General features: G+C 36.6%; 2 long non-coding RNA genes across 2 annotated transcripts in view; one reads left to right on the top strand and one right to left on the bottom strand.

Moving 5' to 3' along the window:
- LOC125657742 (uncharacterized) overlaps window positions 1–3,601 on the bottom strand; it is a 51,698-nt gene extending 48,097 nt beyond the window's left edge. Inside the window, exon 1 of the long non-coding RNA XR_008798782.1 lies at window positions 2,590–3,601. This is a non-coding gene — a long non-coding RNA (uncharacterized LOC125657742). The remainder of the gene's footprint in view (window positions 1–2,589) is intronic.
- Window positions 3,602–12,885: 9,284 nt separating this feature from the next.
- LOC130050340 (uncharacterized) lies at window positions 12,886–15,779 on the top strand. The gene is made up of 2 exons (XR_008798778.1): window positions 12,886–13,226; window positions 15,319–15,779. It is a non-coding gene; the product is annotated as an uncharacterized LOC130050340 (long non-coding RNA).
- Window positions 15,780–23,324: the final 7,545 nt, after the last annotated feature.

The following is a 23,324-nucleotide window of genomic DNA, read 5'->3' as shown; positions in this document are numbered from 1 at the left end:
GAAAGTCCTATTGTTATTGTTCTGTTTATTATTATTATTTTCCTGCCGTCAAAAAAATTTTTCGTCTTAAGACTTATCGAAAAACTTTATAGTCCATCATATAGTACTCCCTGAGAAACGAATACAGTTCACCCTGCCTAATTGACCTTTGACCCCTTACGGAGTTATTGGACCTTTCGCAGAAATCATTGTTAGCACTTCTACTTTGTAACCATAAATGATAGAAGGATAAAACCTTTTCTAAAACATAGAGGGTAATTAGTAGAAGGGAAGAATTTAAAATGAAGGGATTCGGTGTCCCCTAAAGGGAGTTAATGCCTCTTTATGTTTTGCAATTTATTCGTAAAATATGTCGAGCTTGAGAACGGTTTGTCGTAGAGACATGGGACCAACTGGAATAGGATCGGTGACCTTTGACCTTGAAAATTAGGTCAAGGTCAAAGGTCAAGGTCATCAGAAAAGAGGAAAAAATAGCACTTTTTATACTCTCTTTCCTGCTTAAGATAGCGTTGAAATATTATATGGGTAAGTATTGACTTCTTGATTGGTTTTGATAGTATGCATTACAACTTTGAACTTTGACCCTTCTGTGAATTTCGGAGACTCGCGTCGAAAACCTTGTTATCGCTACTCCTACTTAACGGAAAGTCATAGAGACACGAAACCTTCGCTAATGAATTCACAGTAAAACCCTCTTGCAAAGAAAAAATAATCAAAGGGATACGAAAACCCTTAAGCATAGTTATTGCCCCTGAAAGTCTCCAATATCATTATCTAAGCCTATAACTTTTGTATTAATAGAGATAGAGACATGGGACCACTTGCATTAAGACCGATGACCTTTGACCTTCAAAATGAGGTCAAGGTCAAAGGTCAAGGTCATCATCAAAATTAATTTTTTTCCATTTTCAAGGTCTTTCAAAGTATTTTTAGCATTGAGAAGTTAACCGAAAGTAACCGAAAACCCCTAAACAAATTATTGACCCTGAATGTCTTGATTAACATTTTTTAAGCTTATAGCTTTTACATTAATATAGATAGAGACATGGAATCACTTGGATTAAGACCGATGACCTTTGACCTTCAAAATGAGGTCAAGGTCAAAGGTCAAGATCATTGAGAAAATTATTAAATTTTCTAAGTCGTTTTGAGTTTCGTACATCATCCTAAATATTCTTAAATATCTATCTTTAAATCATTGTAGGTGGAAAGCCCTCTAATTGTTCGCGAACAATTAGGATCACTAGTTATTATTATTATTATTATTATTATTTTCCTGCCATCAAAAAAAATCTTCGTCTTAAGACTTATCGAAAAACTTTATAGTCCATCATATAGTACTTCTTGAGAAACGAATACAGTTCACCCTGCGTAATTGAACTTTGACCCCTTACGGAGTTATTTGACCTTTCGCAGAAATCATTGTTAGCACTTCTACTTTGTAACCGTAAATGATAGGAGGATGAAACCTTTTCTACAACATAGAGGGTAATTAGTAGAAGCGAAGAATTTCAAATGAAGGGATTCGGTGTCCCCTAAAGGGAGTTAATGCCCCCTCATGTTTTGCGATTTGTCCCCTACAAATTGACGACTCCTAAAGTCTTCGTCGTAGAGAGACGGAACCCACTGGGACGGGTTGGGTGACCTTGACCTTGAAAAAGTAGGTCAAGGTCAAAGGTCAAGGTCATCCAGAATGGCCAGAAAATGGCACTTTTTATACGCTCTTTCACGCTTCAGATAGCATCGAAATATCACATGGGTCAGCAAGGAATTTTGGACCAGTCTCGGCATCACGAATGTCAACTCTGAACTTTGACCACTCTGCGAATGGCGGCGACTTAACGTCGAAAACCCCGTTATCGCTACTCTCACTAGACCGCAAGTCATGGAGAGGCGAGACCTTCGCCGACGAATTCCAGATGAAACGCTCTCGCACAGAAAAGTTGACCGAGGGAAACCGAGAACCCCGAAGCACGGTTCTCGCCCCCGAAAGTCTCCGACGTCGTCGTTCAAGCCCACAACTCCTTCACGGATGTAGACAGGGACGCGGGACCACTTAAACGAAGCCCCGTGACCTCTCTGACCTTCAAAATGAGGTCAAGGTCAAAGGTCAAGGTCACACTTTCTCCCCCATGTGTTTTTGAGGTTTGACCTTGAAAGTGGGTCAAGGTCAAAGGTCAAGGTCACGCATCCAGGGGCCAGTCTCCACGAGTAAGGCCAACCCACCCATCACGCCTGTCGTCCCCAAGGAAGAAATCCCCCACCCTTCAAGTGATCTGATTGTGATCAGCTGTTTCAATACACTATTTTGACCGGTCTCATGCCATGCAACAATTACAGGATTCTAGCTAATCTGACCTACACCTACACATCTGACCTACACCCACTTCTTCCATTTCTTGACTGTCTTGTCAATCAAACATGAATTCCATTTACATTCATGAAAAGACATAGGCCAGATTCAATTGTCTGCCTGCATCAACATAAAGACTAAGTTGTTTTTTTTTATAATGATGATGCAACTTTACTTGACAGTTGAACTCATTGACATTCCATCCCGACTGTCATTGTAAACAAATAAACACTTACCTGCAGGATCAGATGGGATGCAGTACTCCTATTCTCCGTTCAGATATCCTACATGCACTCAGACACTTTCTAATTCACCGGCCGCCATTTTGGTTGTTTGTTGTCAAAGCCTATCAATCCGTATATGCATGCCTCCTTGGGTGAAATGACTGAAAGACATTGTCTCCGTGAATTAGAACACATAGGATGAGCCATTACAAACTGTATATTCAATTCCACAATCCACAACACACACGGTCAAATCCAGTGCATCTTCACAACATCTGACAACATGAGGCTTGTATAGACTCCCAGCATGCACCAGCAGTTACTACAATCTAGGAAAATGGCACATCCGGTTTCTTTGCACCTCCAAATATCACATCTAACAGGTCTAAAGTCACCCCAAACACCTGCACAAGTCCCATTACACTTTTACCTGATATGTGCATATGTGCTGGCTACCCAACACCCACACCCCTTTTCTCCCTCAAATTTGACGGGTACTTAATGCGAAACCAAGCATTGAACACACCTCAACACTCAAATTTAGGCGGCAAATTTGAATTTCTTTTCTAGCCAAATCAATTTTTTTTTTTTTTTTTTTTTTTTTTTTTTTGTTTGGGTGAGGGTGGGATGGGGTAGGGGGGGGGGGCTTTTAGCATTTCAACACTACTGAAAAACCGCTAGAAGGTGGGAAGCCCTCTAATTGTTCGCGAACAATTAGGATCACTAGTTATTATTATTTTCCTGCCGTCAAAAAAAATTTTTGTCTTAAGACTTATCGAAAAACTTTATAGTCCATCATATAGTACTTCTTGAGAAACGAATACAGTTCACCCTGCGTAATTGAACTTTGACCCCTTACGGAGTTATTGGACCTTTCGCAGAAATCATTGTTAGCGCTTCTACTTTGTAACCGTAAATGATAGGAGGATAAAATCTTTTCTAAAACATAGAGGGTAATTAGTAGAAGCGAAGAATTTAAAATGAAGGGATTCGGTGTCCCCTAAAGGGAGTTAATGCCTCTCTATGTTTTGCGATTTATTCGTAAAACATGTCGAGCTTGAGCACGGTTTGTCGTAGAGACATGGGACCAACTGGAATAGGATCGGTGACCTTTGACCTTGAAAATTAGGTCAAGGTCAAAGGTCAAGGTCATCAGAAAAGAGGAAAAATAGCACTTTTTATACTCTCTTTCCTGCTTAAGATAGCGTTGAAATATTATATGGGTAAGTATTGACTTCTTGATTGGTTTTGATAGTATGCATTACAACTTTGAACTCTGACCCTTCTGTGAATTTCGGAGACTCGAGTCGAAAACCTTGTTATCGCTACTCCTACTTAACGGAAAGTCATAGAGACACGAAACATTCGCTAATGAATTCACAGTAAAACCCTCTTGCAAAGAAAAAATAATCAAAGGGATACAAAAACCCTTAAGCATAGTTATTGCCCCTGAAAGTCTCCAATATCATTATCTAAGCCTATAACTTTTATATTAATATAGATAGATACATGGGACCACTTGCATTAAGACCGATGACCTTCAAAATAAGGTCAAGGTCAAAGGTCAAGGTCATCATCAAAATGAATATTTTTTCCATTTTTAAGGTCTTTCAAAGCGTTTTTAGAATTGATAAGCTAACCGAAAGTAACCGAAAATCCCTAAACAAATTATTGCCCCTGAATGTCTTGATTAACATTTTTTAAGCTTATAGCTTTTATATTAATATAGATAGAGACATGGGATCACTTGCATTAAGAGCGATGACCTTTGACCTTCAAAATGAGGTCAAGGTCTAAGGTCAAGGTCATCGTGAAAATTATTAATTAAATTTTCTTGGTCATTTTGAGATTCGTACATCATCTTAAATATTCTTAAATATCTTTTTTTAAATCATTGTAGGTGGAAAGCCCTCTAATTGTTCGCGAACAATTAGGATCACTAGTTATTAGGGCTTTCCACCTTTCAGTGGAAAGTCCTATTGTTATTGTTCTGTTTATTATTATTATTTTCCTGCCGTCAAAAAAATTTTTCGTCTTAAGACTTATCGAAAAACTTTATAGTCCATCATATAGTACTCCCTGAGAAACGAATACAGTTCACCCTGCCTAATTGACCTTTGACCCCTTACGGAGTTATTGGACCTTTCGCAGAAATCATTGTTAGCACTTCTACTTTGTAACCATAAATGATAGAAGGATAAAACCTTTTCTAAAACATAGAGGGTAATTAGTAGAAGGGAAGAATTTAAAATGAAGGGATTCGGTGTCCCCTAAAGGGAGTTAATGCCTCTTTATGTTTTGCAATTTATTCGTAAAATATGTCGAGCTTGAGAACGGTTTGTCGTAGAGACATGGGACCAACTGGAATAGGATCGGTGACCTTTGACCTTGAAAATTAGGTCAAGGTCATCAGAAAAATGGAAAAATAGCACTTTTTATACTCTCTTTCCTGCTTAAGATAGCGTTGAAATATTATATGGGTAAGTATTGACTTCTTGATTGGTTTTGATAGTATGCATTTCAACTTTGAACTTTGACCCTCCTGTGAATTTCGGAGACTCGCGTCGAAAACCTTGTTATCGCTACTCATACTTAATGGAAAGTCATAGAGACACGAAACCTTCGCTAATGAATTCACAGTAAAACCCTCTTGCAAAGAAAAAATAATCAAAGGGATACGAAAACCCTTAAGCATAGTTATTGCCCCTGAAAGTCTCCAACATCATTATCTAAGCCTATAACTTTTATATTAATATAGATAGAGACATGGGACCACTTGCTTTAAGATCGATGACCTTTGACATTCAAAATGAGGTCAAGGTCAAAGGTCAAGGTCATCATAAAAATTATTATTTTTCCATTTTAAAGGTCTTTCAAAGGATTTTTAGGATTGAGAAACTAACCGAAAACCCCTAAACAAATTTTTGCCCCTGAATATCTTGATTAACGTTTTTAAGCTGATAGCTTTTACATTAATATAGATAGAGCCATTGGATCACTTGCATTAAGAGTGATGACCTTTGACCTTCAAAATGAGGTCAAGGGCAAAGGTCAAGGTGAAAATTATTATTTAAATTTTCAAGGTCGTTTTGAGTTTCGTACATCATCTTAAATATTCTTAAATATCTTTTCTTAAATCATTGTAGGTGGAAAGCCCTCTAATTGTTCGCGAACAATTAGGATCACTAGTTTTCATTATCATTAGTTTAATGTACATAAATGATATGTTCCTTAAATTACGTGTCATTGTAAAATGCAGGTTGGAAAAAACCAAAGAGGCGTAGCAATATTTAAAGGTTTGCGTAGGACGATACATAATAAGAAGTATTCAGCTAGAAACGCTGTCCTTGTTGCGACAGAATTCACTTAAGTCAACTTCAAACACTTCATAGAGTTTATGCATTGGGTTTTTTAAAACATTGAATTGTTATTTTATATATAAAACAGATGGTGCTCAGGCTAATTGAATAACGCGCGTAATGATAAACTATGTTTGCCCTGGTATGGTTGACGGTGTTAGCTACCTTAGAGCGAGCGCATGCAAGGAGGGAAGTGGGTTCCGCTCCCACAATTTTTTAGGGGTCCAATCGATACAGGGGACTGACATTAGTATTTTACATGTACAACTGCAAGTGATTAAAAATATAATATCATTTTATATTTAATTGATTAACTTTTGAACATCATAGAAAATTTACCAGTCCCTTACTTTTTGAAAAGAAAAATCAAATTTGTACTTATTATATGATGATGTATCCAACCTTGGCCGGAAAATACATATCAACCCAGGCATCCATTTTGTTGTTTGTCTTCAGTGTCCTTAAGTGTGCTCTGTATCAGCGTTGTAAAATCACTCAGTGTCAGCAAAAATACCGGTGTGTTGTAAACTGACTAAAAGTACAACCACCTTACATAGTACGTAGTACCCACGGTGTCTATTGGGAATTTTACGTTTGACCTTCTGTGTCCTTGATATATTTATACATGATTACCTTGTTTAATATCTCATCAAACACTATTTGTCTAACGTATACATATATCCTTACTTAAGATGCTGACAGCAATAACATCATTGAGATAAAATAGTCGGTATCAAACTACGTGGATTTGTCTTATCTTATATATTCTACTTCAAATTCAAGATCTGCAATGTCATATCAAGGTTTTGATTGAATGATAAATTCAGAGATACCGCCTAATGTAAAACTGTATTTTGATCGAATGGGAAGGTGGGGTCGTGGAGAACATTAAGAGCCGGTAAACACCCCCACCCTCCACTGTTTACATTCCTCCCCAGTAATTCCTGATCCTACCGTCCAATCTTCTCCAAAAATAGGGCGTGTTCTCACAGTAGTCAGCTTTATCGTTCATATAAAAAATATATAAAAATGTAAAAATCCAAACATATTAAATAACTAATCAAATTGCACCTGATCGAAAAACACAGAAAGTCTTTAGTTCATATGAATTTGAAAACAAAGTAATTTATGTAAAAAAAAAAAAAAATCTTTTTTCTTTCTGTTATTTCTTTTTTCTTTTTTAGTTTTAAAACTCCACGCATGTAGGAATTTGTAAGGTTTAAGATATCGAAATATAATTTTTGCGTTTGAAGTAACACGCAGAAGAGAATTACGGATAAAGCTGACAACTAACACGGAAAATCCAAGAAATGATGAAACCTAGTCAAGCACTTTACGGAAGACAGCAGCCAAACCGTCAACGACAGCACCATGTTTAGTACCCGAGCAGGAAAATCGGAGGTTTCATTTCCGTCTGTCAGTCTATCCCACTGAAATTTATTTGAAAGCCTGTGAAGTTCATTGATTAACTTTCTTGGCCTCGATTTGGTACTTTCTCGAGAGTTGCGGTGACTACTGTGTAGCTTTCTATATCGTCGGTCATAGTTAATTTAGCTTTGCGGTATGCTCCTTTTATACAAATATTAATTGCTGTAATTGTTCATACCCATAAACACCATTAATCAATTCTAAAGTAAAAAATTGAGAAATCTTATAAATAGAAAGGGTGGACTTTTATTCATTTATAATTTATCTAAAATGGGACATAGTTTAAACTATTGTACAAGTCCGGAAATCATCGCATACCAATACGGTGATACTTGGTAGTACAAACACTTAGCGTGAAGTAGGCGTTATATATATAAGATAGCGGAATTTCCAATGGGTTTTAAATCTGATCAAAGCTATTTTTTTAATTGCACGAAGACGGGTTGTGGTTAAACTCTGGTATTAATTCCCAAAGAAAGTTTGAATTCTACGTTGTAAAAACATTATTTTGACATGAATGTTTGTAGAGACGATACTATCAAAGATCTGGACCTCTCTCTTTCTTTTTTTTTTAAAGATTGAATTTCTTAAATTTTATTGGGCACTTTTTTCCGCCAGCCTATATTTGGTAGGTTTATTCCTACAGACCTATATTGGGTAAAATTTTCGCCAGCCTATATTGGACAGGTAAATCTCCCAACCCTATAATGGTACATGCCCCCCCCCTCAAGTCTACATTGGGTACCTTTACCTCCCAAACCTGTATTGGGGAACGTTTATCCCCTTCACGCCTATATTGGGACACTTTCCCCCTAACCCTATATTGGGACACTTTCCCCCTAACCCTATATTGGGACATTTTCCCGTAACCCTGTATTTGGGCACTTTTCCCCTAACCCTACATTGGGACACTTTTCCCCGACCCTGTATTGGGCACTTTTCCCCATACCCTATATTGGAACACTTTTCCACAACCCTGTATTGGGCACTTTCCCCAACCCTTTTTGGGGCACTTTTCCCCATACCCTATATTGGGACACTTTTCCCCAACCCTCTATTGGAACACTTTTCCCCATACCCTGTATTGGAACACTTTTCCTCAACCCAGTATTGGGCACTTTTCCCCTAACCCTATATTGGGACACTTTCCCCCTAACCCTGTATTGGGCACTTTCCCCAACCCTTTTGGGGCACTTTTCCCCTAACCCTATATTGGGACACTTTTCCCTAACCCTGTATTGGGCACTTTTCCCCTAACCCTATATTGGGACACTTTTCCCTTACCCTATATTGGGCATTTTCCCCCTAACCTTATATTTGGACACGTTTATTTTTCACACAAATGAGTGATTTTGTAAGATACATCTCTCTAATGTATGGTGGGCATTGATTGGATGTTAGGTATTATGATCAACAAGTTGTCTGTTCCTGCATGAACTAGGATCAAATTATTTGTGAACGTGGTCATTTCATCTTATTATCAACAAGAACTACGTCAAGATGACTCGCTTTTCCGCAACTTGTGTGAATTAAACATTGTGCACTGTTACACGAATCGCTCTGATGATGATGAAATCGAACTCGCTGTACAGTGGGTTAGTACACTCGTGAACTACCATGATCGTGTAAGGATTCGATAGTACTTAAAATAGTTAAAGATATAGTAGTCATTGATAAAATAGTATAGAGACTCTGATATAAAGCGAAAGTTGTTCAATGGGAGTGCATATTCAGTAGACTTTGTACATATTTTAGTTCAAAACAATTTACTCTGGAATGCGTGAAGCCTTAAGTTATTTGAACTAGTATAAACGACACTTTTCTTTCATATTCTAAATAAAGACGTTATATTTAAAGACTTCCAGAAATTCTTTACAATCAGCCTATATAAAAAAATAATTCAACTGTCACTCTCTGGTCGATTTGATTATAAACAAGTGTCCTATCTGGCCTAATCTTTGAACCGCGATATACATATAATTCTGATGCACCTGTCCTTTTAAAAAAAACAGTACATAACATACTAGTATCTTATCTTAGTCTACTACGTATCTTATCTTAGTGTACCTACGTCATCTTATCTTAGTCTACTACGTATCTTATCTTAGTCTACTACGTCATCTTATCTTAGTCTACTACGTATCTTATCTTAGTCTACTACGTATCTTATGTTAGTCTACTACGTCATCTCTTTTGGGGCTGGTTAGTTGTTTGTTTTACGTCCCGTCGAGAATTTTCACTCATAATGGGAGAGGGCTAAAAAAGGCTATGCCTGATGCCCAATCCCTTTCACTATTTGTGAATAAAATTATTATAAATCAGAATTTAGCCCTGTTTAGCACTCAGGGCCATAGCAGTGAGGATTCTCACTTTTAAATGCCGAGCATTTAGCAAAGAAGGAATTACTGTTAGGACTCGAACTCACGACCTCCCGCTTACGGAGCCAATGCACGGGGGATTTACGAAAGATCGTTGAAAGGCGATGCCAAGACTGTCACATAACACGGTAACAAGGCGTTGTCAATGACGCTTACATACAACAATCTGCTCTTGATATTTCTGAAATCTACATGCAGCACTGTTTCTTAAGTTTCACAAATAACAGAGCTGTCTAACAAGGAAATATGAATCAATCAACTTAAACCCTTATACGCACATCAATCAATCGAAATTCTGACTCGACAGTAAGAACAGTATCCAGATTTGGCCTCTTTTGAAAGGGTCATTTACCCGTGATTTTCGGTCAGCGCCAAGAAAACCAGCATCTCCTAAAATAACATCAACAACGTATATGATGTGTAAACTACAAATTAGTGGTGCGATAAAGAATAAGATAATTTCATCTGGTTCATTCTCAGGAAATGTAAAGTCTTTCGTATTGTATTGAATAAACCTTTCTAACAGAAAGGCCACCAACACTTCAAAAGTAACTGGAACCAAATGACCCCCCCCCCCCCCCCCCCCACACTCCTCAACAGAAAAAATGACGCACTTGCAACACAGATTCACATGTAGAAAGTTGAAATGCTACAACTAGATTATACAACAATCTCAATAAACATTTTGTTTTGTTTTTGACAACCAGATGCGTTCATCCTGTTTGCAATTAAGTCGTTATGGAAATTAACACGATATATCATAATTCATTTTGATTTAACTTCCGTATCTAAGCGTAGATGTGCATTGTAAATGGTGTCTTATGAATTCAATACTTTCACATCTAAAAAAATATTTTCTGTTTATTCGTTGACCTTGTTTACATTCTTCCTGCTGCATAATATAGCACTCATGAAACAAGTATGTTTAGCACTAAAACAATTAAAATAAAATAAGTTCTGCTCCTTTAACATTAAAGTTTATGCTACGATACACCATCTGATAATGAGATATTTTCAAATAAGGAACTGGTGTATGTTCGTGCGTGATATTATATACATGTATATATATATATATATATATATATATATATATATATATATATATATATATAATATATATATATATATATATATATCAATCAAACCGATATAATTATGAGAGAGAGCAGAATGATGCAAATGAAAACAATACAGATATGCAAAATATATACCGGTCAACAGGCTATCAAATACCTGCTATTGTTCACCTTTACGTAATAATGGTTTTAAAAGTTAGCAAAACATGGGGAATATCGCATTTCGCTAATGATGAACTGCGCAATTTGATCTTAAATCAAGCTACTTATTTTTGTTTTTAAAGATAGTTTGAATATAGTGAATTTAAATAGGTATGATTACGAAAACACATGAATTAAACATCTTTAGCGATAAAAAAAAATATATATATATAGATACGTTTGTAGTCCATCATTTCAAGTTGCTGTTTAATTCATATTTTTATTACTATTACTTTTTTTTTTTTTTTTTTTTTTTTTTTTTACATTAAATTCCAAGGAATCCTAGCTGGTCTCCACTAAATGTAAACCAAAGAGAAACCCTACATTTGATAAAACCTCATAAACACTGGCTCATTTACGTCTAAGTTCTGCAAATCATTTAAATCTATTTATCATAGATCTATAAATGCTGCGAATGATCTAGAATTTTCCTCTTCACCTACAATTTCTAACAAATATAACGCTATAAAATCTAATGCTATATTCTGTTTGTTGAACTCATAAGATTGTTGCATTCGGATTCGGATGGTATATATTATATAACTTGACCTGTGACCTTCTGACTTAGAAATCACCTCTGTAGTGTCTGAGACCAATGTGACATAGTACATAGGTTCTACAACACTGCTAAATTCTTACTTAGCTGTAACCCTGACCTTTAACCTTTGAACCAGAAATCAATACATAGTATAGACAACTTCCATTCCTTGCTTCCGGTCAGAGTAATTATGACACTGAAAGCAGGTATGTTATATTTACCTATGACCTTGACCCAGAAATATATAGTTTGTAGTATGTATGAGAACGAAATCTAGAGTAAGTCATTTTATTATTTTGTTCCAGGTCCCTTAAGAAGAGATGCTTTAAGAATCTGGATTATTTTCAAACTTTCAGATACTGTCAAGAATGCATAACTTGTCATTGACTGTAGGAAGCAATACGGTGGTTGTTGGGGTGTGGCGTAATTATTGGGGGGGGGGGGGGGGGGGGGGGGGGGGGGGTCTGAACGGGACATTATCTTGAGCAAATAAAACAGATTTTCTGTGAATTCTTTTATGTTAGGTATTGTTTGAATACTAGTTTTAAAAAATACAAACAACAACAACTTTATAATATATTCATGGTGGAAATGAAATAGAGATAATTACGTTTAATCGAGAATGTTTTCGATTGTATCCACGTCATAGCAATAATAATTGCGTGCCAGAACTATATGATCATCTTGTTTTTTCCGTTCCGGTTGGCATAATTTATCCAAATAATGAGACATGGTTCATGAAACATTCGATAAATATTGATTACCTACCATGCAAATATTCATTACTATGAAAACTTGAAATTACAGAAGATGACAAACTTGTCTAGACGAGTGAAAATTTCTAGAATGGTACGTAAAACAAGAAACAAACAAAATCATCTGTTTTTCTTGTCCCAGATTTTTTTTCTTCTGTTGATGCTATATATAAACTTTGACAATGTGATAGTTTTTTTTTTTTTTTTTTTTTTTTTTTTGACAATGTGATAGTTTAATTCATGGTGCATGTGTTATCTAGAACGGTATCGCTGCTTTTCTCAGAATTGGATATTTCAACACGCCGAATGAACATGCACTTTCTCTGTGTTGGCCATGTTTAACTCCATCAAAATGAGAGAACATTTTCAAGATCTTTTGTCCAGTAATGTAAGCTACGCAGATTTTCCCCTCACAGATTAGTGGGGTAATAACAATGTTAAAATCAATATTATATTAAAAAAAAAAAAAAAACCCCACTGAAAACAAAAGTAGACAACTTTTACCGCTCTCGCTGTTTGACTTTGACATATTCTATTATATACATGAGTATACACACTAAACACAATGGGAATTTGAGGCGAGCTCTTATGCATTATTGATTCCTCTACATCGCCTGTTTGAAAATTAGCTTAACCTTCTTAAAATACAAATAATTACCATCTAAACTAATACATGAATTATCAATCTGTCGATGATAATTTGAGACACCTCGGAACCTGAACATAACGGCCTACCTCTATTGTAAACAGATACAGGGGATGGAGCTTATGAATTATTGATGTATCGATAGAGAGCTGTTTATCGGATTTCATAGGAAGGGACGGTGGTAATAATTACAGACTCTCTTCAGGTGATAATTCTCAGGGAATAAATGCCTTGAATATCGTAAAACAGAAATGAAAGCGATTAAGAGGTATTTGATCTGGTTCCGATTCTTTCTTATTGCAATTTTGTGGACTTTAATCACGAATTCTATGTCATTATTTGCTTTTATCATCACAACAACTAAAGAGATATTAGATTTTTATTACCAGTTCAACTGAATACATTTAACAATACATTGAATTGCATTTTAAGGTGGTATGTTACATCGTTGTAATGGCGGATTTGTGCTTGTTTAGGTGACGAGATCAGTGGTTAAAATGTCAAAGTGCTGAACCACAGAATCTAGTCTCGCAAAGGTTAGATACGTTACGTATCTAATATTTTCATCCATGATAATTTTCTTCGGTGTGCTTTATCTCCAATACAACTTTCCTTTCTTCTATGAATATTTTCACTAGATATTTTTATATGAATACTTCCTTTAGATATAACATGAAAAATCGTTATACACATCATCTCCAACCTCTTGAACTTCCTTATCCGGTTTTCAACATTGATGTTTGAAGTAGATGATACAGATACCAAGTAATGCTCAAACTATATGCCAAGTCTCACTGACTGTCAAATTTAGATACTTCAAAAAATTTCTAATGTTTTTTATTTATAGTCAATAAAACACGTGATCTATGTCACGTGATGAATGTCACCATCAATAGTTGCATTCATGTAAGCATTTTTGATTTAACGTCCCTCTCGAGAAAATTTCACTCATTTAGAGACGTCACCATTGCTGATGAAGGCTGCAAAATGTAGGCCTATGCTCGGCGCTTATGGCAATTGAGCAGGGAGGGATCTTTATCGTGCCACACTTACTGTGACATGGGACCTCAGTTTTTGCGGTCTCATCCGAAGGACCGCCCCATTTAGTCACCTCTTACGACATTCAAGGGGTACTGAGGACCCATTCTAACCCAGATTCCCACGGGTAAGCATTTTGAAAAAAATAAATGTCTGCACTTTTTATTTGTGCACCATGAAAAAAATTGGTCCACCTGTTATGATCCCCTCGCAATTCATTGTGCGAGGGGATATAGTAATGGGACTCTGTGTGTTTGTGTGCGTACGTGCGTGCGTGTGTAACACTGGGTTTGTAGGCACTCTACAGACCACATTTTGGTTCGAATGATTTGCTACATCAAATGTAGCTTTGCTATCAAGCGAGGAAGAATCATATCGATTTTGGGATCAAGAGGTCAAAGTCAATACGGTACTTCATTGAAAGAGCTTGTAGACACCGTACAGGCCACAGTTTTTGCTCGATTGATGTGATAGAGAACATGTTCTACGTATGATCAATTTTTAAATCGAGGCAAACTACTGACAGATAAGATGATTTTACAGTGGTTTCAACAGTCTCATTTGAAGTCAGCATTTCGCAAATTCTGTGGTCGTTGTAATGATCTTATTTGCAAATACAAACTGTTGTTAGGTCGAATGCTGTCTGGCGTGTTTCATGCCGGTTGTTAGGCCATGTTTACACACTGATTTTGATCACGGATTACTCCGTTTACCTGACCAAGATAAAGGACTCACGGCGGATGTGACCGATCGACAGGGGATGCTTACTCCTCCTAGGCACCTGATCCCACCTCCGGTGTGTCCAGTGGTCCGTGTTTGGTGGCTCTTAATTTTGTATTCCTTGTGGGATCTATGAGATTGATCAATGTTCGTTATCTTCACCTTTTTCATACGTCATATGTAGCTTGTTATAAAGAGAGGAAGAACCTTATTGATTTTGAGGTCAAAGATCAAAGGTCAAGATCACTATGGGACTTTATAGAAAAAGCTTGTAGACACTCATTTCAGGTGGATTTATGCCCCGCCTTGCGGATATCTTGTTTTTCGAAAATTAATATACAGCGCATTCCGTATTTGTGTGCTTTTTCCACAAAGGGAACATCTTACTGTGTACTGTGATAGATATTGCAGTCCTCGAGGTTTATACTAAGTACACTCATAGTCTACCATCAAATCATCCACTAAATAGTAGAAGACAAATTTACTGATTATCATGAAGTTTAAAATGATTTCAATTCTGTTTATATGAATAATTCCTGCTTGGGAATTTATTGACTTGATCGTCTTTCTGTATTGATCTAAAAGTTTTTCTCATTTTGTAGTTTAACAGGAAATAAACTGTTGGATGTAGGTATCTGTCTTTGAATCTACATTGGAGTTTCATCTTTCAAACAGCTAATAAATATTAATACTAGAATTCGGAGAAATTCAAACAAAGTATACCAAGCGTGACCACAGCAGAACTTGGCAACAACACGTCCATTTGTTACATAAAAGAATTATATTTACCGCACGTAATACGTATTGATAGCAATCAACCCAGATGAGCAAAGACTTGAGAGAAGTTCTGAAACTACATAACGCAAATTGTGCTCATGCTAATTGTGGGATATTGAACAACAGGACATTTAACAAACACAAGGTCGAAAAATATCTGAATCCGGAATTATTGAAAAATGAAACACCCAAAGATTGATCTTTTCTCGCTCATTGAATGGAACTGTGAAGTAAATGTATATACACTATTTTTTCTTTATGTAATGGTTGAATGAACAAGAGGCTTGTGGACCACGACGCTCGCATGAATCTCCTTGTTCATATAGGGAAAAAGACTTCTGAGTCAAACATCTACTGTGGACCCGCTCTGATGTCAGAGTCGTACAATGAAAATTGAACCCACACTACTCACAAATGAAGACACTTCCATATTGTTTAAACTAAATGCATTTTTATGGTTTTTAAGTGGAAGCTTTTTTCCTCCTTAAAACATTAAAAATTCCAACTGTGACACTACCCAAGGTCCGGGGAGTACGGTTTAAAGAAACCGAAATCTACACTGCCTTAAGATGCTTGATTATAAGTCACTGAATTGTACGCTTGTTCGTGAGATCTTTTTCAAATTTCCTATACACAAGTCTAAATCCTTATTGTAACCCCACCCTGAACCCCCATCTCCCACCCTCACCCCGGGGTCATATTTTGAAGAAATTGGATTTGAATTAATGAAAATTCTTGTTTATTTATTTGATAAATCGCAACTTTCGTTTTTGGAGAAGATGTAAAAATATCTATACTGGTATACAAAAAATAGACTTGATTTTTTTGGCCAATTATCACAGTAACCTTAATAGATATGGATTTTTCATATACATGTACGTATCTTAAAAACATCTGACCAATGTCTCATCATTACAGCTTAGAAAGATCTTTTGCTCTTTAGTCAAGTAATAATTAATGATGATTAACTTTTCCGGGTATTAGCCCGATAAGGTTTAGAGCTTATAAAACACCTGCGCAATTTTCCCCAGCCCGGTATCATATCGTAACAGTCACCCGATCCGGCTTTTTTTAATCTATAAGAATAAAGGCCTATTATATAAGTCCTCTCATTAAAACTCTCCATGTCTTTTGAATGTAACAATGATTAAATAGTGTGTTAATGATAAAAGGTTACATAATCCCATGATAGGAGCTGCAACCCTCCTCCCCTCCTCTTTGGGCAGAAAAATTATCTTTAAAGTGTATCCCTCTTGAAAATTTCCTGAATGCGCCTCGACAGTAATGGAAATAAAACACCACCAAAGAACACCAGTACAAGAATTACTTTAGATGTTCAAAGTTAAAATCAAACTTTTTTAAATCTAAAAATCCATGGATTGTATGGGGGAGCAAACTTAAATTAGTGGGCGTAGCCACACAGAGGCTCAGCTTGTTTCGTAGTTGGTGGACAGTTTAACCATAAACATTGGATACAGAATCCGCTGGTAACGACCTTAACCTTCGTGGGCACTATCATATAGGAAGAACCTAAACCGCCTATCCCCACATTGGAAACGGGACATGCCAAGAGCAAATCCCAACATGTATCAAATGAATATTTAATATCATTTTATTTATCAATCATCTTAAAGTTCCCCTAGTGTGCTCCCATTCAGACTTCAAAATTCCAGCAAAATCTCAGACTAAGGCCAAGATGCGACTTGTAGTATACTTTCGTATCTACACTACAACAGAATACTTTCGTATCTACATTACAACAGGATACTTTCGTATCTACATTACAACAGGATACTTTCGTATCTACACTACAACAGAATACTTTCGTATCTACACTACAACAGGATACTTTCGTATCAACTTAGCATACTAGTATTTTATTCTTGCGGCTTTTAGGGATGTGATTTTTCTTCTATTCAAAACTTTGAATCCCTAAAAGAGAATGCTTTCATATCCATCTTACATAGTTACACACATTGCAAACATGTAGCTCTGGTAAGAAGTTTTTTTTTAAATTTTGTTTTTATATATCTTGCCCCCCGAGTCATGATTTTAACAAACCTGAATCTATAGTTCATGATAATGTTCGTGTATTTGAATTTCCTAGCCACTTGATCCTACCTTCGGCGTGTCCACAAGTCTGTGTTTGCCCTATTCTTAATTTGTATTCTTTGTGAAATTTATCATTGTTTGTTATCTTCACTTTTTCATTGCAAACTTGTGGTTCGTGAGAAGAAGGAAAATATATAGACCTTGTGATTTGATAAAGCTTTCCTCTAGTTACAAGAAACGTTTGAGATACTTTTGATATGCCTGAGTGATAAAGAAAAATCGTTCCAATTTCCTTTAAAAGCAATGACACACCGACTACAGTAAAGCTAGTGGAAACAAATGATTCCTAGAAACCCGGATTTAAATGTAATATCCACCGATGAAACCTTAACTTTTTTAATACCGTAACTTACAATTACAAATAATAACATTTTCGATGGGCAGATTGCCAGGACACCTATAGAAAATAATCTCTCGAAGAATCATCAAAACGTTTCCATGGGAAACCTTTCCTAATACAAACACTATCTCTTGAACGAGTTATTGTAGACAATACGCACTGCGTTCAGACTATGTCAGTTAGCCTTGAGTTAACCCACTGTCTAAATCAGAACAACACACACAGCGTTCAGACTAAGTCAGTTAGCCTCGAGTTAACCCATTGTCTAAATTAGAACAAAACACACAGCGTTCAGACTAAGTCAGTTAGCTTCGAGTTAACCCACTGTCTAAATCAGAACAACACACACAGCGTTCAGACTAAGTCAGTTAGCCTCGAGTTAACCCACTGTCTAAATCAGAACAATACACTCAGCGTTCAGACTAAATCAGTTAGCCTCGAGTTAACCCACTGTCTAAATCAGAACAATACACACAGCGTTCAGACTAAGTCAGTTAGCCTCGAGTTAACCCACTGTCTAAATCAGAACAATACACACAGCGTTCAGACTAAGTCAGTTAGCCTCGAGTTAACCCACTGTCTAAATCAGAACAATACACACAGCGTTCAGACTAAGTCAGTTAGCCTCGAGTTAACCCACTGTCTAAATCAGAACAATACACACAGCGTTCAGACTAAGTCAGTTAGCCTCGAGTTAACCCACTGTCTAAATCAGAACAATACACTCAGCGTTCAGACTAAGTCAGTTAGCCTCGAGTTAACCCACTGTCTAAATCAGAACAATACACACAGCGTTCAGACTAAGTCAGTTAGCCTCGAGTTAACCCACTGTCTAAATCAGAACAATACACACAGCGTTCAGACTAAGTCAGTTAGCCTCGAGTTAACCCACTGTCTAAATCAGAACAATACACACAGCGTTCAGACTAAGTCAGTTAGCCTCGAGTTAACCCACTGTCTAAATCAGAACAATACACTCAGCGTTCAGACTAAGTCAGTTAGCCTCGAGTTAACCCACTGTCTAAATCAGAACAATACACACAGCGTTCAGACTAAGTCAGTTAGCCTCGAGTTAACCCACTGTCTAAATCAGAACAATACACACAGCGTTCAGACTAAGTCAGCTAGCCTCGAGTTAACCCACTGTCTAAATCAGAACAATACACACAGCGTTCAGACTAAGTCAGTTAGCCTCGAGTTAACCCACTGTCTAAATCAGAACAATACACTCAGCGTTCAGACTAAGTCAGTTAGCCTCGAGTTAACCCACTGTCTAAATCAGAACAATACACACAGCGTTCAGACTAAGTCAGTTAGCCTCGAGTTAACCCACTGTCTAAATCAGAACAATACACACAGCGTTCAGACTAAGTCAGTTAGCCTCGAGTTAACCCACTGTCTAAATCAGAACAATACACTCAGCGTTCAGACTAAGTCAGTTAGCCTCGAGTTAACCCACTGTCTAAATCAGAACAATACACACAGCGTTCAGACTAAGTCAGTTAGCCTCGAGTTAACCCTCTATCTGGATCAGTAGATTATCTCTTGAACAACACACACAGCGTCCAGACTAAGTTTGTTAACCCTGAGTTAATCCAGTATCTGGATAAAAAAAAATAATGGTACAACTGGGTTTGATTTAAGACCAGATTTACAATTCATATATTGCTCTCGGTGAACTTGAATACCGGTTTAGTACTACAGTAATTTTGAGAATTCTCTCAGGATGATGCGTCTTGGCCAACATCCCATTGACTCTCAGAGTGGGGTATTAAGTTATCCCACAGTGTAAACTGCAGAATGGGAGCGATATATACAAATCAATTTCAACTAAACTAATCCAAATAGTGTCTATTCATATCGTGGACTGTCCCGTAGATTGCTTCGCAAACCATCGTATTTTGATACAATAATTAATATATACAATATTTTTGCATAAATATGGAAAAATAACATAAATAATCATTATCTATTTCCGATTTATTATATAGATTAAAGCACAGCTTGGTGGAAATGAAATGTACAAATCTCCAAGTGTATTGTTAAAGGCCAAGAAAAGGTTTAAATAGATATCCTTATTTATTCATCAGTGTCATTTATAAGCATGTGGCTTTTCACACCCGCAACACAATAAAATGTATATATAGCATCTAGGAACTGTACAGCATATTGATCGTGGAGATGTTGGTATCTAATTAAAATTACTGTTCGTCCGAACTCAGTGTTACCTTTACTTGACCTTGAACGCTTGCCTCTACAGAGTCGACATGATTGAAATGGACACGTTCATCGGTGAAAACAAACACATTAAACTTCGATCTTTGCGTACTACAAGCGATTAAAAAGACGAACAACGGTAGCACTTAATTCGGACGGACAGTAGAAAATAGACAGAACATGGACAGTGTAACGCTGACTACGCGAACAACATGCAATGTTACATTATATTTCACTACTGCAGCCGGTGGATTCGGTATCAAGTTTCTGCTAACACTATCAATAAATGTGAATCCATGCATGTATTCCATTGGTTTGGTCGTTAATAAAGGTAGATGAGATGTACAGGGCTATGACCCTGAGCAAATATGCAAAAATCATTTTAAAATTTCACTACGGCGTATCGTCGTACCGAGGTAACGTCCGTTCGCCTGTAATGTTATTGAACCGAGTGTGGGGATTTGCATACACTGTCACGTGTTTCTTGCTTGTGGGAAACGGTGTTCGGTTGGGTATATTTACAAGTGATTCAAATAATCATAGATGATACTTTTTATCTGTTATTAGACAAAGCGAAGTGGTAACGTACAATATTGTTCCTATGTATAAATAGAAATGTAGATTAGATGGATGGACGGACGGACGGACGGACAGAACAAGCTGTCTATCGTGACAGTGTCAGGTTGAGAAAACTGAATCAATGATATTTACATATTTGGTATATTTTCTTGTATCTACATGTATGTACTCTTTCATTTAATACTTAAATAAGCTACACAGTTCTCATCTCAAGGTCATAGAGCAAGGCCATGGCGGGAGGACATATGCGATAGATACCAATAGCTATGTTAAACGTTCCTTGTCTAAAAGGCAAAAGATCAAGGTCATTTTTCCATGTTTGTAACATTATGTTAACCTCATATCTTGAAAGAAATAATGTTCAAGTGCTCTCCGTTGATGATAAAGATGTAAAAAGAATTTTGTCCAAGTGATTGTATTTCATCAGTATAATGCCGACAGAATCAAATTTCGAGGCAGGTAGTTTTATTGTTTCTTTTGGATTTTTTTTAACTTTATTTTTTGTTCCATCTTATAAAAAGAAGAGGGAAAAAATCATTTCCTATAGCTTTCGAATCATAAGTGAAATGGCTTGTTATCTATTCATTACCCTGGTGACAAAATCTTTCTCTTCCTAACTTGCCAAAAGCTTTAAAACTGCACTGAAAGGACTTGATGTGCAATTGGTGTGTGATAATTGTTTTAGTAGTCTCTCCAATGGTGCCGCGTCTGTTAACCTTTTGACCTTGACCTTTGAACCTTCCGAATATCTTTAAACTTATTAATTATAAAGGATTTAATGTTCTTTACGAATCGGCATTTACAGTGGCACTTGTAGTCGGATTAGACTGTATTATAAAGGATATACATGTATTATGAATAGATCGATCGAGAAAAGTTGGTGCACCCTTACCTAGCTGCGATTCTTAACACACTGTAAGCAACATGAACTATAGTTCTGAATTTGAAATATTATTGATATCCATATAGATACAGATAAATATTAACACGTGTTTTCATCGAACACGTGTTTACTCGTGTCTTTATTTACACCGGGGTATAGTGACGTCATGTGTAGGCAATTTCTATCTAAATATCTGTCTGACAGGTACATGTATGCATCATTCAATGCAGGAAGACGTATACCCACCCGTCCACCTATTCAAGATTAATTTTAAATGATTATGCTATAATTCAATATGTTCTTTTATCATTATAGATAAGAAGATCACAGACTCATTTTATAGAGTGTGTATGTATGTATGTCTGTATTACATTATAATAAACTACGCTACTGACAGCGCTTCCATAATTAAATACGTGTGTTAATTCATTTCATATTTTTTATGTTCGTATGAGTGAAACGAATAAGAAGTCTAGAGGTTAAAGGTCGAAATCGCATAAGGAAGGGCGCATTCACTAATGCTGGAGGTCCAGAGGGGGCGCTTGGTATGCATTAGTGTAACACTGTTGGAGTTCAGCATAATACGCCCTCTGGTGAGAGATCGAATCTATACCGAGTCGAACTGAAGTAATTTTCATACACAACAGGTTAAACTTCTTTCTTGTCTACATGTCAAGGTCATAGGTAAGGACGTTTTACAGTGTAGCTGGAGAGGGTTACAAAGTCTCCTGGTACGTGCATGCAGGCGCGCAAGACTTGCGATAACAGAAACATTACTGTTTTTGCCATTGCACTTTGCTAAATGTTATGTAATTTTACTTTTACGGCGCGCGTTAATTGTCTCCATGATTTCAAGCATGAGATATTGCTGTGTAGGCAGTTCGTCTAAGTTGCATTTTGATAACTATCGATATATATACAGTCGATAATTGTGTGTTAGTGATAGATCAATGAACTTTATCCTATTTCATCAGCAATGTGACACTGAAAATAGATCATATAACTACCTATGTATTGTAGTCTAAAATATAATCAATGTTACCTATATGTTTGAATAGATTAGGTTTGACAAAAATAGAAACATACGAAATTGTCGTGGCTGGAGTCTTTCAGCATGACGAATCAATGCATTTCGTGTATTCATTTGTGTGACTTGTTCTATCAGCATGCTTACGTGTGTGATTACACGACATGGAAAGCGAACAGAGGACAGGTGTACTAATAAATGATGACCCGATATACTGGCCATTACTATCTCCTATCCGTACTGAATTAAACTTTCGGTTTCACATCTTTTGTTTTGTTCATTTCTGTGGGGCATTCCTGTGATGTGTGCATTATATATACTACATATAGTTAGTATCTTATTCTTTAAATATGGACACTTTGAAACAGTGCCTAAAATTACGACTCGCTGACCTCATCATCAAGAATTAACAATGGTTACAAGGCAGTTATTCCCGTGAATCCTGACATATTGCGAGACAGCATTACTGTATATTTCAAATTGAATACAATATGCACATCTAAAGTTAGTTTACGATTTAATTACGATTATACTCCATATGAGTGAAATATTCTCGAGAGGGGCGTTAAACAATATAAATTACGATTATCCCGTGCAATGACCTTGACCACTTCCATTTCTTGAAAACCGATAGGAACTTTTAGACAAGTTGTCATTAGTGAAAGTCTAACAA

The sequence above is a fragment of the Ostrea edulis genome, chromosome 9 (assembly GCF_947568905.1).
Source record: "Ostrea edulis chromosome 9, xbOstEdul1.1, whole genome shotgun sequence".
Lineage (NCBI taxonomy): Eukaryota > Metazoa > Mollusca > Bivalvia > Ostreida > Ostreidae > Ostrea > Ostrea edulis.
This window is presented reverse-complemented; position numbering and strand designations above follow the sequence as displayed.